The sequence below is a fragment of the Leopardus geoffroyi genome, chromosome A2, assembly GCF_018350155.1.
Source record: "Leopardus geoffroyi isolate Oge1 chromosome A2, O.geoffroyi_Oge1_pat1.0, whole genome shotgun sequence".
Lineage (NCBI taxonomy): Eukaryota > Metazoa > Chordata > Mammalia > Carnivora > Felidae > Leopardus > Leopardus geoffroyi.
The window spans coordinates 7,402,211-7,414,780 of record NC_059331.1 but is presented as its reverse complement, the minus strand read 5'-3'; the positions used below and the strand labels follow the sequence as shown (position 1 = coordinate 7,414,780).

At 41.3% G+C, this 12,570-nt stretch overlaps 1 long non-coding RNA gene across 2 annotated transcripts in view; it reads left to right on the top strand.

Moving 5' to 3' along the window:
• The window catches only part of LOC123605242, a 49,159-nt gene that overhangs the window by 12,361 nt on the left and 24,228 nt on the right, over positions 1–12,570 (top strand). For both annotated transcript variants that reach the window (XR_006715683.1, XR_006715681.1), the window contains exons 3-4: positions 7,632–7,782; positions 8,795–8,873. This is a non-coding gene — a long non-coding RNA (uncharacterized LOC123605242). The remainder of the gene's footprint in view (positions 1–7,631; positions 7,783–8,794; positions 8,874–12,570) is intronic.

Here is a 12,570-nt window from a genome sequence, read left to right as displayed (position 1 = left end):
AGGAAATTTCTAAAATGTCATGATTTTTTTTAATTGAAGTATAGTTGACACACAGCGTTACATTAGTTTCAGGCGTACAACACAGTTATTGGACAGCAAGTTTATATGTTATACTGTGTTCACCACAAGTGTAGCTACCATCTGTCACCACACACCACTATCACAATGTCATCTAAAATGTTCTCTTGTTTGGGGACTCCTGGGTGGCTCAGACGGTTAAGCGTCCGACTTCGGCTCAGGTCATGATCTCGCGGTCCGTGAGTTTGAGCCCTGGGTTGGGCTCTGTGCTGACAGCTCAGAGCTGGAGTCTGCTTCAGATTCTGTGTCTCCCTCTCCTGCCCCTCCCCTGCTCTTTCTCTGTCTCTCTCTCAAAAATAAACATTAAAAAAAATTTTTTTTTAATGTTATCTTGTCATAAATCATCTCAGGCCACTTGGGATGAGTTTTGTCTTGAGGCTTTGGCTTCCCTTCCTCTCCTCCCTTTTCTCCTCCACTTTCTATGGCTTCTAGAGAAAACTCTGCCCTGCTTCCTTTCTTCAGAACATTTCCACTTTTGTAAATAAAGTTTTATTGGAACACAGGCCCACCAATTTGTCCATTTGTCTACTTTCCCCAAGCTTGGTTTGCCCCATAGTGCCCTCTACCAGACTGTTAGCAGCCCTCTCTTTCCTGCCAAATTATTTCTTAGCATTTCCATCCCTTGTTTCTGTCATTATCAAATTGTTCATATTGCTGAAATCCTTAAAAGTATGTCTTTAACTGTTGGGGCATTCTTTCTTATCACATTGACTTCTCATGTTTGGAGTCAGTCTACAGTCTATGAAAAAAAAGCTACATGGGCCTGGCTCTTTGTTTTTGTCTGTTTTTAAGAGGTTTTTTTTTTATGTTTTATTATTTTTTATTTGAGAGAGAGGGACGGAGACAGAGAGTGAGCAGGGGAGGAAAGAGAGACAGAGATAGAATCTGAAGCAGGCTCCAGACTTCGAGCTGTCAGCACAAGGCCTGATGAGGGGCTCGAACTCAACAAGCAGTGAGATCATGACCTGAGCTGAAGTCGGATGCTTGACCGTCTGATCCACCCAGACGCCCCTTAAGAGTTTATTTAAGTAATCTCTACACCTAGCATGGGGCTTGAACTCACAACCCAGAGGTCAAGAGTTGCATGTTCTACCAACTGAGCCAGCCAGGAACCCCCCCCCCCCCCCCGCTTTTTAAAAAATTATTTATTTATTTTTAAATTTACATCCAAATTAGTTAGCATATAGTGCAACAATGATTTCAGGAGTAGATTCCTTAATGCCCCTTACCCATTTAGCCCAACCCTCCTCCCACAACCCCTTCAGCAACCCTGTGTTCTCTATATTTAAGAGTCTCTTATGTTTTGGCCCCCTCCCTGTTTTTACGTTATTCTTGCTTCCCTTCCCTTATGTTCATCTGTTTTGTATCTTTGAGTCCTCATGAGTGAAGTCCTATGATATTTGTCTTTCTCTGACTAATTTTGCTTAGCATAATACCCTCTAGTTCCATCCACATAGTTGCAAATGGCAAGATTTCATTCTTTTTGATTGCCAAGTAATACTCCATTGTGTTCATGTGCGTGTGTGTGTGTGTGTATACCACATCTTCATCCATTCATCCATCGATGGACATTTGAGCTCTTTCCATACTTTGGCTATTGTTGATAGTGCTGCTATAAACACTGGGGTGCATGTGCCCCTTCGAAACAGCACACCTGTATCCCTTAGATAAATACCTAGTAGTGCAATGGCTGGGTCATAAGGTAGTTCTATTTTTCATTTTTTGAGGAACCTCCAGACTGTTTTCCAGAGTGGCTGCACCAGCCTGCATTCCCACCAGCAGTGCAGAAGAGATCCTCTTTCTCCACATCCTCGCCAACATCTGTTGTTGCCCGAGTTGTTAATGTTAGCCATTCTGACAGGTGTGAGGTGGTATCTCATTGTGGTTTTGATGTGTATTTCCCTGATGATGAGTGACGCTGAACATCTTTTCATGTGTCGGTTGGCCATCTAGACGTCTTCTTTGGAGAAGTGTCTCTTCATGTCTTTTGCCCATTTCTTCACTGGATTCTTTGTTTTTTGGGTGTTGAGTTTGAGAAGTTCTTTATGGATTTTGGATGCTAACCCTTTGTCTGATATGTCATTTGCAAATATCTTCTCCCATTCTGTTGGTTGCCTTTTAGTTTTGCTGATTGTTTCCTTTGCTGTGCAGAAGCTTTTTATTTTGATGCAGTCCCAATAGTTCATTTTTGCTTTTGTTTCCCTTGCCTCCGGAGACGTGTCGAGTAAGAAGTTGCTGCGGCCGAGGTTGAAGAGGCTTTTGCCTGCTTTCTCCTCTCGGATTTGATGCTTTCCTGTCTTCCATTTAGGTCTTTCATCCATTTTGAGTTTATTTTTGTGTCTGGTGTAAGAAAGTGGTCCAGGTTCATTCTTCTGCATGTCGCTGTCCAGTTTTCCCAGCACCATTTGCTGAAGAGACTGTCTTTATTCCATTGGATATTCTTTCCTGCTCTGTCAAAGATTAGTTGGCCATACGTTTGTGGGTCCATTTCTGGGTTCTTTATTCTGTCCCATTGATCTGAGTGTCTGTTTTTGTGCCAGTACCATACTGTCTTCATGATTACAGCTTTGTAATACAGCTTGAAGTCCAGGATTGTGATGCCTCCAGCTTTGGTTTTCCTTTTCAGGATTGCTTTGGCTATTTGGGGGTCTTTACAACGTTCCATACAAAGGGTATGAGTATGGGTTCCCTACAAAGTTTGGGATTGTTTGTTCCAGCTCTGTGAAGAATGCTGGTGTTATTTTAATAGGTATGGCATTGAATATGTAGATTGCTTTGGGTCACATCGGCATTTTAACAATATTTGGTCTTCCCATCCAGGAGCATGGAATATTTTTCCATTTTGTGTGTATCTTCTTCAATTTCTGTCATAAGCTTTCTATAGTTTTCAGTGTATACATTTTTCACCTCTTTGGTTAGATTTATTCCTTGGTATTTTATGGCTTTTGCTGCAATTGTAAATGGGATCGATTCCTTGATTTCTCTTTCTGTTGCTTCATTGTTGGTGTATAGGAACGCAACCGATTTCTTTGCATTGATTTTATGTCCTGCGACTTTGCTGAATTCATGGATCAGTTTCAGAAGGTTTTTGGTGGAATCTTTTGGGCTTTCCATATGGAGTATCCTGTCACCTTCAAAGAGTGAAAAGTTTGACCTCCTGGCTGATCTGGATGCCTTTTATTTCTTTGTGTTGTCTGATTGCTAAGGCTAAGACTTCCAATACTATGTTGAATAACAGTGGCAAGAGTGGACATCCCTGTCTTGTTCCTGACCTTAGGGGTAAAGCTCTTAGATTTTCCCCATTGAGGATATTAGCTTTGCGTCTTTCATATATGGTTTATGATCTCAAGGTATGATCCTTCTATCCCTACTTTGAGGGATTTTATCAAGAAAGAATGCTGTATTTGGTCAAATGCTTTGTCTGCATCTATTGAGAGGGTCATGTGGTTCTTGTCCTTACTTTTATTGATGTGATGAATCACATTGATTGTTTTGTGGATATTGAACCTGAATCCCAGGTATAAATCCCATTTGGTTGTGGTGAATAATTTTTTTAATGTATTGTTGGATCCAGTTGGCTAATACCTTGTTGAGGAATTTTGCATCCTGTTCATCAGGGAAATTGGTCTATAGTTCTCCTTTTTAGTGGGGTCTTTGTCTGGTTTTGGAATCAAGGTAATGCTGGCTTCATAGAAAGAGTTTGGAAGTTTTCCTTCCATTTCTATTTTTTGGAACAGCTTCAAGAGAATAGGTGTTAACTCTTCCTTAAATGTTTGGTAGAAATCCCCTGGAAAGCCATCTGGCCCTGGACTCTTGTTTTTTGGGAGATTTTTGATTACTAATTCGTTTTCTTTACTATTTATGAGTCTGTTCAAATTTTCTATTTCTTCCTCTTTCAGTTTTGGTAGTTTATGTGTTTCTAGGATTTCTCTATTTCTTCCAGGTTGCCCGTTTTATTGGTGTATAATTGCGCATAATATTCTCTTATTATTGTTTTTATTTCTGCTGTGTTGGTTGTGATCTCTCCTCTTTCATTCTTGATTTTATTTATTTGGGCCCTTTACTTTTTCTTTTGGATCAAATTGGCTAAGGGTTTCTCAATTTTGTTAATTCTTTCAAAGAACCAGCTCTGGTTTCATTGATCTATTCTACTGTTTTTTGGTTTTGATAGCATTGATTTCAGCTCTAATCTTTATTATTAACTATCTTCTTCTGGTTTTGGGTTTTATTTGCTGTTGTTTTTCCAGTTCTTTGAGGTATAAGGTTAGGTTGTGTATCTGAGACCTTTCTTCCTTCTTTAGGAAGGCCTGGATTGCTATTTTATACTTCCCTCTTATGACTGCCTTTGTTGCGTCCCAGAGGTTTTGAGCTGTGATGTTATCATTTTCATTGGCCTCCATGTATTTTTTATTTTTTTTAATTTTTTTTTTTTAATTTTTTTTTCAACGTTTATTTATTTTTGGGACAGAGAGAGACAGAGCATGAACGGGGGAGGGGCAGAGAGAGAGGGAGACACAGAATCTGAAACAGGCTCCAGGCTCTGAGCCATCAGCCCAGAGCCTGACGCGGGGCTCGAACTCACGGACCGTGAGATCGTGACCTGGCTGAAGTCGGACGCTTAACCGACTGCGCCACCCAGGAGCCCCATGGCCTCCATGTATTTTTTAATTTCCTCTTTAATTTCCTGGTTAGCCCATTCATTCTTTAGTAGAATGTTCTTTAGTCTCCAAGTATTTATCTTTCCACATTTTTTCTTGTGGTTGATATCGAGTTTCACAGCCTTGTGGTCTGAAAATATGCATGATATGTCTCGATCTTTTTGTACTTGTTGAGGGCTGGTTTGTGTCCCAGTATGTGATCTCTTCTGGAGAAAGTTCCATGTGCCCTGGAGAAGAATGTGAATTCCGCTGCTTTAGGGTGAAATGTTCTGAATATATCTGTAAGTCCATCCAGTGCAGTGTGTCATTCAAAGCCATTGTTTCCTTTTTGATTTTCTGTTTAGATATCTGTTACTGTAACTGGGGTGTTGAAGTTCCCTACTATTATGGTATTATCAATGAGTTTCTTTATGTTTGTGATTAATTGATCTATGTATTTTGGTGCTTCCAAAATGTTTACATTGTTAGATCCTCTTGTTGGATAGAGCCCTTAATTATGATATAACGCCCTTCTTCATCTCTTGTTACATCTCTTTATTTTAAAGTCTACATCGTCTGATATAAGTATGGCTACTCCAACTTTCTTTTGGCGACCATTAGCATGATATATGGCTCTCCATCCCTTACTTTTAATCTGAAGGTGTCTTTAGGTCTAAAGTGGGTCTCTTGTAAATAGCATATAGATGGATCTTGTTTTCTTATCCATTCTGTTACCCTGTGTCTTTTGATTGGAGCAGTTAGTCCATTGATGTTTAGAGTGAGTACTGAAAAATGTGAATCTATTGCTATTATGTTGTCTGTAGAGTTGGAGTTTCTGATGGTGTTCTCTGGTCCTTTCTAGTCTTTGTTGCTTTGGTCTCTCTCTCTCTCTCTCTCTCTCTCTCTCTCTTTTTGTCTTTTCTCCCCTCAGAGAGTCCCCCTTAAAATTTCTTGCAGGGCTGGTTTAGTGGTCACGAACTCCTTTAATTTTTGTTTGTCTGGGAAACTTTGTCTCCTGCTATTTTGAATGACAGCCTTGCTGGATAAACAATTCTTGCCTGCATATTTTTCTGATTCAACACATTGAATATATCCTGCCACTCTTTTCTAGCCTGCCCAGTTTCTGTGTGTAGGTCTGCTGCAAACCTGATCTGTCTTCCCTTGTAGGTTAAGGACTTTTTTTCCCTTGCTGCTTTCATGAGTCTTTCCTTGCCTGAGTATTTTGTGAGTTTGACTAGATATGCCTTTTTGATGGTCGGTTTTTGTTGAATCTAATGGAATTCCTCTGTGCTTCCTGGATTTTGATGTCTGTGTCTTTCCCCAGGTTAGGAAAGTTTTCTGCTATGATTTGCTCACATAACCCTTCAACCCCTTTTTCTCTCTCTTCATCTCTGGACCCTTATGATTCTGATGTTCCTTTTTAATGAGTCACTGATTTCTCTAATTCTTAAATTGTGCTCTTTTGCCTTAGTCTCGCCTTTTTTTCCTGCTTCATTGTTCTCCATAAGTTTGTCCTCTATATCTCTGATTCACTGTTCTACTTCATCCATCCTTGCCACCGTGGCATCCCTTTGAGATTGCAGCTCAGTTATAGCATTTTTTATTTCATCCTGACTAGCTTTTTACTTCTTTTATCTCCTCAGAAAGGGATTCTCATCTATTTTCAACCCCAGCTAGTATTCTTATTATCACTATTCTAAATTCTGGTTCAGACATCTTGCTTGTATCTGTGTTGGTTAATTCCCTGACTGCCATTTCTTCCTGTTCTTTCTTCTTGGGTGAATTCCTTCGTTTTATCATTTTGAAGGAAGGAAAAGAATTAATAAGGTAAAACAAATTAAAATTAAAAAATTAAAAGCAACACACAAAAAAAATCAAAGGATGCTAGATCCTAGGTGTGTTTTGGTCTGGTTGTTGAAAGGAGCTTGATAGATTAGAGAAAAAGGGAAGGATAAGAAAAGAAAGGAAAAAAGAGGAAAATGTTTGAAAATTTGAAAAAAATGAATACAACGAAATAGAATAAAATGAAATGAAGTAAAATGAATTTGAAAAATTTATAAAAAAGTAAAAAATATATTAGAAAAAAACTAAAAACATTTTTAATAAAAATGGAAAATAAAAATACATTTTTTCTCTTTCTGTATTCAAGAATAAGAAAAGAAAAATTAAAAAAATTGACTAGATGGACCAGCAAACAGACAAATAGGATTGAAATTACATTGGTTTCCCCTAGAAGTCAAACTATAAAGCCCTTTATAGTCCATAAACTAAGCAGGAGAGACTTGTGGTGTTCCTGAAGAGCGAGGTTGGCCCAGATGGGCGGGGCTTAGTGTAATGGCTCCGTTCTCCATTAGATGGCGCTGCTTAGCTTACTGGGGTGGATTGTTGTGGTGCATGCACCACAGGAGGGGTGAAAATGGCGCATGCACAGGAGGGGGTGAAAGCGGTGTCACCCAGCTACCCAGTCTCCACTATCAGAATTCTGTGCTTTCCCGACCGGCAATCGCTCACCCCTTCTTTGTCTCTGGCTTCTGTCCAATTCCTGCTTTTACACTGTCCTTGACCAATCCATCAGGCTGCCAGGTGGCACCTCCGTCCTGAGTTTTATCTCATGTGGGGCTGTGTTTCCCAGCCCCTCACTTCTGAGGGACTGTGGCTTTGACCTGCTCAGACCTTCTGGGGGAGGGTCTCACTGAGGAATGGCCAGTGCACAGCTGCCCCCAGGAACGTTCACAGGACCATGCTGCTGCCAATGCCCAGAGACTGCAGCTGGGTGCCAGTCTGCCCCAGAAAAAGTTCACACAATCATGTAGCAGCAGCATTTCGGGGATTATGGTAAATTACAACACACATCTGGCACCAGGTTTCCCCCTTAATGTCCTTTTTCCAACACCAGCAAATGTGGTTGTTCTCCAGGGCCTGCTAGGACCTTTGCCTGTGGGGTCACCACACAGCCTCTACTAAATGTCCTCCCACCAGGGGAACTGCCCCTCCTCATGTGGCCCAAGAATCCCCTGGACTCCACTCCACTCCTGGGGATTCGCCCTTCCTACCAGAGCACTGCCAGGTAATGAGCTGCAGAGTTTCAGACTCTTTGCTCCCCCTATTTATAGAGTGTTAATGGAATTTAAACCCTCTGCTTTCTCCTATCTCCCTTTTTTGTTCAGTCCCTTGCATACTCTTTCTTTTCTCATGTGCTCTTTTCGGGCATGGGGGTGGGTTCCCATACTCTCCGCCCATGTCTGTCCTCTCTCCACAAGCAAATACAGCTCCCTGCCCTCTGTGGCTTCTCTCTCCCCCCAGTTCACCTCTCTGCTCTGTGTACCTGTCGAGTTCTGTGGTTCAGGTTGCGTTAATCCTCAAATCAGTTTTTTAGGTGTGCAGGATGGTTTTAGTGTTGACCTGGCTGCATTTCAGTTAGGAGAGATGCAAAAAAACCTTGCATGCTGTTCCGCCATCTTGGCCCCTCTTTTTTTTTTTTTTTTTTTTAATGTATTGGTTTATTTTGTTCTTTTTTAAAAATCTATTTTGTTCTTTTTTTTTAGTTTAGTTATTTTGAGAGAAAGAGCGCAGGATAGGGACAGAGAGAGAGAGGGAGAGAGCAAGAATCCCAAGCAGATTCTGTACTGCCAGAGCAGAGCCTGGTGTGGGGCTTAAATTCATGAAGTGTGAGATCATGACCTGAGACAATGTCAGGAGTTGGATGCTTAACCGACTGAGCCAACCAGGCACCCCTCTTTTTTTTGTTTCTAAATTTTTTTTAATGTTTATTTATTGTGTGTGTGTGTGTGTGTGTGTGTGTGTGTGAAAGAGAGAGAGATGGGGGGGGCATGAACAGGGGAGGAACAGAGAGAAAGGGAAACACAGAATCTGAAGCAGACTCCAGGCTCTGAGCTGTTAGCACAGAGCCCAATACAGGGCTGGAACTCATGAACCATAATATCATGACCTGAGCTGAATTCGGATGCTTAATCGAGTGAACCACCCAGGTGCCCCACGGTTTTGTTTTTAATCACCTTTACCTCACAATTTATTTCTCTAAAAAAAATATTTGTCCTCCTCTCCCCCATTAATTTCAGATCAAAAGTTTCAACTTAAAGCCAAAGAGACCACTGCAAAGCAGAATAAACTTTGGGAAAAACTTCTGTCAGGAAAAGGGTAAGGCTCCCGAACGCCTCTCTCCTGAGGGTGCATTGCTGGTTCTCTGCTGGGGTTGCTGTGACACAGAAGAGCATAACCACCAGGGGAGACACTTGGGACCAATGACCTTCACCCAGAAGACTTTGTTTCTGAGTCAGAGAGTCTCTGAGTATCATGAATTTGCAGAACATTCTAAACCAATTTCAGTATTTATTTGTGGAGAGTTCCCACAGGTAAACATATCCATTAATACGACTTAGTGAATGTTGACACATAATTCAGTTTTTGTTTAAAATTAAAAAAAAAATGTTTATTTATGTTTGAGAGACAGAGTGTGAGAGGGGGAGAGGCAGAAAGAGAGGGAGACACAGAATCCGAAGCAGGCTCCAGGCTCCAAGCTGTCAGCACAGAGCCCGATGTGGGGCTCGAACTCACGAACTACGAGATCATGACCTGAGTGAAGTCAGGTGCCCAACCAACTGAGCCACCAGGTGCCCCAGTTTTTGTTTAAATAATTATCAGGAAAAATATACGTGAGAAGCTTCCATTCTGGACCTTGTGGCAGAGCACTCACCTTACTTAAAATTCAAAAGAACTTGAACAGAGCAGAAGCCGTACATAAGCCCTGGAAATGGCAGCACTTTCTAATGTAGGAATTTGCTTTTTTTACAGTGCAGACTTTCATGGGGTGGGGGGAGTCCCCATGAGTGCATTGAGAGTGAGAAAGCCTTTAGTTACAACTTATCCCTTAACCAATAGGCACCAACTCAACCTGGAGAGATTCCCCATGAATGTAGTCTATGTGGAAAAACCATCAGAAGGAATTCTAACCTTGTTTCACCCAAGAGAAATTACATAGGAGAGAAATGAAATGAACGTAAAGAATGTGGGAGAGTGTTTAGTTATCCTTCATCCCTTAGGACACATGTGTGATCTCAGGCTGGCAAGAAACCCTATGAATGTTTTCAGTGTGGGAAAGCTTTGGGCCCTCATTCGTCCTTTATAACACATTTGTGAACTCCCACTGGAGAAAAACTGTATGACTGCAACCAACGTGGGAATTTCTTCAGATCCAGCTTGAGTCCTTGCTGTTCTTAAGAGGATACACAATTGGAAGAAACTGTATAAATGCAATGACTGTAGAAAGGCCTTCATCAGGAGCAATGACCTGACCGTGCATAAGTGAGTGCACGCCAAGAGGGACTGTGTGATGACTATGGCAAAGCCTTTGGCAGGAAATTCCATCTGGGGGTGCACAGGAGAGTCCATAGTGGGGAGAAGCTTTACTGTTGCAGCAACTGTGGGAAAGCCTTCAATAGGAGCTCTAGCCTGACTACCCACAAGAGGGCAATACTTGGCAATACAAAGAAATGAAGTTTTGGTACATGCTACAAAATGGATGAACTTTGAAAACATTATGCTCAGTGAAAGAAACCAGTCACAAAGGACTGCGTATTGTATGATTCCATTTATTTGGAATATCCAGAATAGGCAAAGCCATAGAGGCAGATAGCAGGATTGTGTTTGCTTGGGCTGGGGGTGGGAACCTGATTTAATAGACATGAAGGATCTTGTTGGTTCTGACAGTAACGTTCTAAAACTGGTCTGTGCTGATAGTTGCACAACTCAGTGAGTTCACTAAAAATCATTTGAATTTTAAAATGATGAGTCTTATGATATGAAACTATATCTCACTAAACTGTATCTGTTATAAAAGGAGATGCCATTGGACGTGCATTTTGATAACTCTAGTACAGTCTCCATTGTGGTAGGATATATCCATAATACGTAGCTTTTGAGTTATCCTTGCAATTTTGACATTGTTTGTAGGGGACAGTAATAATATCTTTTCTCAAATGATATGGGAGTTCAATTGATGAATCCTTTTTGGAAAGGATGAATGATTGAAGAGCGTGACCCTTTTTTAACTCATTTACTGGGATTCAGATGGGCTTTTTATTTAGTTTGACACTGTCATCTTTTTCAGAGTCTGCCTCCTTTTACTCAGTAGTTTCAATGCTGCACTGTCTAATTTGGTTCTTTCCCTTGTGTTCTTTAGAAGTCTTTTTGGACTTTTTATGAGAACTTGAATTGTTTTCTTTTGTAGGCATTGGATACTTCAAACTAAATCAGGCTGTAAGGTTTCTGGAGAAGGGCTGGCGGTGTAAGTATCTTGCTGGTCCTCATAGATAATTGTCTTTGTTATGGTGAGTTTGGCTTGTAGCAAACTTGCTCTACTCTTATTCTGAAAACTGATGCGTAGATCTTTTGAGGTTTTCTGTAGATAATCTTATCTACAAATACAGGCAGAATTCTTTTGCTCCTTTTCAATCCTTATTCTTTTCTTATGCTTTTGTTGCCTGACTCTGGCTGTGGCTTGAACCCTATTGACTAGAAGAAGTCCTAGGAATTCTTTTCTTCTTCTTGATCTTAAAGGGCATTTTTTTTCATATTTCATCTTTTAAGTGTGGTGTTCTCTATAACATTTTTGTAGATAACTTTACTAGGATGAGAGAGTTTCTTTTGTTATCTAAGGTGTTGGCCTTCTTTCTCATGAACAGATGTTGGATTTTATGTTTGTTCGGCTTCCCCTGAGATGGTAATATTTGTTCACTGATGTATTTCAAAACCTCTAGAACAATGGTAGGCAATGGACACATAATAGGCACTCAGTAAGTATTTGTTGAATGAATGAATGAATACATGTAACATTTCTAACATGTTTGTGGAGTAAATTACTTCAGTTTATTTTTCACTGTGAAATTAACTGCATTCCTGGATAACATCTGTCACACATCATTGTTCCTAGTTTCCTTTTTTTTTTTTTTTTTTGTTCCTAGTTTTCTAAATTTTTTTTTTTTCAACGTTTATTTATTTTTGGGACAGAGAGAGACAGAGCATGAACGGGGGAGGGGCAGAGAGAGAGGGAGACACAGAATCAGAAACAGGCTCCAGGCTCTGAGCCATCAGCCCAGAGCCTGACGCGGGGCTCGAACTCACGGACCGCGAGATCGTGACCTGGCTGAAGTCGGACGCTTAACCGACTGCACCACCCAGGCGCCCCAATGTTTGTTTATTTTTGAGAGAAAGAGCATGAAAGGGGGAGGGGCAGAGAGAGAGGGAGACACAGAATCGGAAGCAGGCTCCAGGCTCTGAGCTGGCAGCTCAGAGTCCGACGAGGGGCTCAAACCCATGAACCACTGAGATCATGACCTGAGCAGAAGTCGGGCACTTAGCCAACTGAGTCACCCAGGTGCCCCAGGAACTTTTTATTACTCTTAGTTAATTTTCATTACTCCCAGCTGAGTATGGTTATTCCTGGTATGGCGGCCATGAGAACTTGCCCCTTAGATAGCCTCCTAGGGGCTTAGTTGGCTGATGGCCCTGGTTGCTACCCATCCCAGGACCTACCTCTGGTGTTGTGCTAAGACTGCTCCTAGCAGTGAGTAAGCTTGGCAGGAGGAATCATGTAAGCCCTTCCTGTGGGTGGTAAGTCTCTTCTAGTGATGTCTGTGGCTCAAGAACCCCTCACTGGCTTGGCCCAAACTTGGCCAGACTGTGCTGAGGTCTGAGACCCCCTACTCAGTCCTCCTTGGCTCTTCTCCCTTTTTTTCTGACTGAGTTTGACAATAAATATCAAAATATCAATGTAAGTCCTTGAGGACCTTGTCAAAGTTGATTCTTTGATCTGCCCACAGAAGCCTGATTGAAATGG